The following is a 4,953-nucleotide window of genomic DNA, read 5'->3' as shown; positions in this document are numbered from 1 at the left end:
TGAGTGAATTGCACTTTCAATACCTACATGGGTTAGTCCCACAAGGAACAAACAAGGATATCCATAGACATAGAGTGATGCACACACAAGATGATGTCCATGAAAACTTTTAGGTTACCTTGTCCCTTGTCTTACCAACAAGAGGGTTTGTGACTCCTTGAACTAGTGCAAGATGTGGAAGTTGATTGCACTTGTTCTTGCCAAAATGATAAGAGTGAAGTATGTTGGCGGAGTCACCCTCAAGAACTCTCTAGTTCTTCTTCTTTTGGATCCACACCATCTTGATGGGAATCCTTGGAGTTGTAGTCGTACTTGATGAAGTGGAACTTGAAGTAGTCTTGGGAATCCACTTGACTAAGGTCTTAGGAGCTTCTTCAAATGCATCAATTTCCTCTTGAAGCTTGTCCTTGCCTTTTTGCTTGTAGTCTTGTGGTGGAAGATCATCTTGAGCTTGTGTCCCCTTGAAAGAAGTATCATACTTCTCTTGTTGAGGAACAAACTTTGTCTTGGGGTATTGATCTTCTTCCCACTCAACTCCATTGGCATTGAACTTTCGTTCAAAACCAACACCTTGATTCTTCCGGTGCATTCCTTGCTTGCGCACAATTTCCTCGAATTGCTTACTCCCGGCAAGGCTTTTGTACACTCCTTTCTCTATAATTCCCTTCAATAAGCTATTTTCTTGCTCAAGTGTAACTTGGCTAAGAGAATCATTAGTGGAATCAAGAGAACTACTAGAAGCAACAATATTGGATTTAGCATGATCATTGTTACTGCTAGAGGAAGAATCTTTCTTGTTCTTGTTACTAGACTTGACTTGAGGCATGTAAGTGGATAAGAGTAAACGCTTGGCAATGTAAGAAGAACTTTTCTTGCGGAGATCATCATTGATTGCTTTTAAGAACTCATGCTCTTGCTCAAGATTGAGCTTTTCAAAGCGTAATTTCTCATGAGCTCTTAAAAGTTCTCGATGATCTTCGAAGATAGTTTCATGAGCTAACTTAAGAGTGTTTAGTTCTTTAGTTAGAGCCTCAATCTTCTCCTTATCATTGTCATTCGTTTTATCTTGATTAGCATGATTAATTGACGTTTCATCATAGTATTCATCACTAGAGTTGTCAACAAGCAAATCATCACCTAACAAGTCATCTTCATCACTATTGAAATCAACATACTCGGGGTGTGTTACCTTAGGACCTTTGGCCATGAAGCATCTTCCAATTCCTTCATTTGGTGAGTCAAATATGTCGTAGGAGTTGGTTGACACAAGTGCTAGACCGGCAACACCTTCATCTTGAGTATCTTCGGAGTCGGAGTGATAACTTCTCTCGGAGTGGCTGTCGGAGTCGGAGCCGGATACCCATTCACCAACATGAGCTTGATGTCTTCGTTTTGTGTAGCTCCTTGATGATTTTTCCTTCCTTTCCGAATCCTTGCTTCTCCGTGAGTATCTTCGTTCATAACGATCATCTCTACTCCTTCTCTCTCTTGGTGGTGATTCTTTGCTTCTTCTTTTTGGAGAATCTTCTCTTCTCTTGTAGGGAGCCGTACACTCATTGGAATAGTGTCCGGGTCTTCCACAACTGTAGCAGTTTCGCTCTCGACTAGAAGATCTTTTGTCATTGTAGGACCTTGACTTGAAGCTTCTATCTTTGCTTCTACTCTTGTAGAACTTGTTGAAGTTCTTCACCATTAAGCTCAATTCTTCATTGAAGTTTTGTTTCTCACTTGATGATGTAGGGGCTTCACATGAGGCTTTGTAGGCACCACTTGATTTGTTGTGAAGTTCCTCTTTATCCTTAAGTGACATCTCATGAGCAACAATTCTTCCAATCACCTCCGTTGGCTTGAGATCTTTGTAATTGGGCATCATTTGGATCAATGTGCACACGGTATCATATTTTCCATCCAAGGCTCTTAGAATCTTCTTGATGATGAATCTATCGGTCATCTCTTCACTTCCTAAGCCGGCAATCTCATTTGTGATGAGAGCAAGCCTAGAGTACATTTCAGCGACACCTTCACCATCCTTCATTTTGAACTTGTCAAGTTGACTTTGAAGCACATCCAACTTGGATTCCTTGACGGAGTCGGTACCTTCGTGCATATCAATCAAAGTGTCCCAAATTTCCTTTGCATTCTCAAGACGGCTGATTTTGTTGAATTCTTCGGGGCACAATCCGTTGAAGAGAATATCACAAGCTTGAGCATTGTATTGCAACATCTTCAACTCATCCGCGGTAGCTTCACGGTTTGGTTCTTTCCCATCAAAGAAGTCACCTTGCAAACCAACACACACAATAGCCCAAACGGCGGGGTTATGTCCAAGAATATGCATTTTCATTTTATGCTTCCAACTAGCAAAATTAGTACCATCAAAGTAAGGACCTCTACGGTGATAATTTCCCTCGCTAGACGCCATACTCTCCTAGGTTGTGAAACCAAGGCTATGACCACCAAAAGCTATGGAGATCAAAGCAAATGGAGACCAAAGCTCTGATACCACTTGTAGGATCGAAAGTATGTCTAGAGGGGGGGTGATTAGACTACTTGACCAAATAAAAACTTAACCTTTTCCCAATTTTAGTTCTTGGCAGATTTTAGCTATTGTAGGACAAGTCAAGCAATCATCACACAATTCAAGCAAGCATGCAAAGAGTATATTGGCAGCGGAAAGTAAAGCATGCAACTTGCAAGAATGTAAAGGGAAGGGTTTGGAGAATTCAAACGCAATTGGAGACACGGATGTTTTTCCCGTGGTTCGGATAGGTGGTGCTATCCTACATCCACGTTGATGGAGACTTCAACCCACGAAGGGTAACGGTTGCGCGAGTCCACGGAGGGCTCCACCCACGAAGGGTAATGGTTGCGCGAGTCCACGGAGGGCTCCACCCACGAAGGGTCCACGAAGAAGCAACCACCCACGAAGGGTCCACGAAGAAGCAACCTTGTCTATCCCACCATGGCCATCGCCCACGAAGGACTTGCCTCACTAGCGGTAGATCTTCACGAAGTAGGCGATCTCCTTGCCCTTACAAACTCCTTGGTTCAACTCCACAATCTTGTCGGAGGCTCCCAAGTGACACCTAGCCAATCTAGGAGACACCACTCTCCAAGAAGTAACAAATGGTGTGTTGATGATGAACTCCTTGCTCTTGTGCTTCAAATGATAGTCTCCCCAACACTCAACTCTCTCTCATAGGATTTGGATTTTGTGGAAAGAAGATTTGAGTGGAAAGCAACTTGGGGAAGGCTAGAGATCAAGATTCATATGGTAGGAATGGAATATCTTGGTCTCAACACATGAGTAGGTGGTTCTCTCTCAGAACATATGAGTTGGAATTGTGTATGTGTTCTGATGGCTCTCTCCACGAATGAAGAGGAGGTGGAGGGGTATATATAGCCTCCACACAAAATCCAACCGTTACACACAGTTTTCCAATCTCGGTGGGACCGAATCAACAAACTCGGTCGGACCGAAAAGGTAAACCTAGTGACCGTTAGAGATTTTCGGTGGGACTGACATGCAACTCGGTAGGACCGATATGGTTAGGGTTTGGGCATAACGTAATCTCGGTGAGACCGATTACACAAACTCGGTGAGACCGAGTTTGGTAATAAGCTAACCAGAGAGTTGGTCAGGCAAACTCGGTGGGACCGATTTGCTCTTTCGGTGAGACCGAAAAGTTACAAAAGGGAAACAAAGAGTTTACATTGCAATCTCGGTGGGACCGATTCGCTCTTTCGGTGAGACCGAAAAGTTACGAAAGGGAAACAGAGAGTTTGCAATCCCATCTCGGTGAGACCGAGATCCCTATCGGTAGAACCGAATTGCTAGGGTTTGGCAGTGGCTTATGACAAGTGAAACTCGGTGGCGCCGGATAGAAAGAATCGGTAGGACCGAGTTTGGCTTAGGGTTTAGGTCATATGTGGATATGGGAAAGTAGTTGAGGGTTTTGGAGCATATCACTAAGCACATGAAGCAAGAGGCTCATTAAGCAACACCTCATCCCTCCTTGATAGTATTGGCTTTTCCTAAAGACTCAATGTGATCTTGGATCACTAAAATATAAAATGAAGAGTCTTGAGATTTTGAGCTTGAGCCAATCCTTTGTCCTTAGCATTTTGAGGGTTCCACTTTCACATCCATGCCATGCCAATCATTGAGCTTTCCTAAAATAGTCATCTTGGAATAGCATTAGCTCAATGAGCTATATGTTGTTATGAATTACCAAAACCACCTAGGGATAGTTGCACTTTCAGGGTGACTCTGCCAATATACTTCACTCTTATCATTTTGGCAAGAACAAGTGCAATCAACTTCCACATCTTGCACTAGTTCAAGGAGTCACAAACCCTCTTGTTGGTAAGACGAGGGACAAGGTAACCTAAAGCTTTCATAGACATCATCTTGTGTGTGCATCACTCTATGTCTATGGATACCCTTGTTTGTTCCTTGTGGGACTAACCCGTGTAGGTATTGAAAGTGCAACTCACTCCAAAGGATAGCTCCAAATGATCTACATCAACATAGAGCATCCACATATTCAACACCTACATGAAGTCATCATCGACAAAACCCAAGGTTAGTTCATCCCTCTTAGGGGGGATCTCACATCTAGGGGGAGCTTTACTCTAACAATTGAGTTAAAGCAACTCTAATGGTGTGAACACAACAACGCTTTATATAAAAGTGGTAACCCCACTTGTGCTTAAACGATGAGTATGACCTATGATCAAATGTTCTCATTTGACTCCTAAGTCAATATACTCATATATAGATGACCTAGTCATCGCCAATTGCTTGATAGATGCTAGAATTGTTTGTGCATGCTTTCCCACATATTTTATTTGCCATTTTATTGTGTGAGCATGTTGGTTGCATAATTTACTCATTCGAGGACATCCACTTGTTGTTTTGATTGATTGGTTTCCTATTCTTTTGGCCAAGTG

Source organism: Triticum aestivum, chromosome 2A (genome assembly GCF_018294505.1).
Source record: "Triticum aestivum cultivar Chinese Spring chromosome 2A, IWGSC CS RefSeq v2.1, whole genome shotgun sequence".
NCBI classification, from domain to species: domain Eukaryota; kingdom Viridiplantae; phylum Streptophyta; class Magnoliopsida; order Poales; family Poaceae; genus Triticum; species Triticum aestivum.
The sequence above is the reverse complement of the archived record's forward strand: the minus strand, read 5'-3'. Positions refer to the sequence as shown.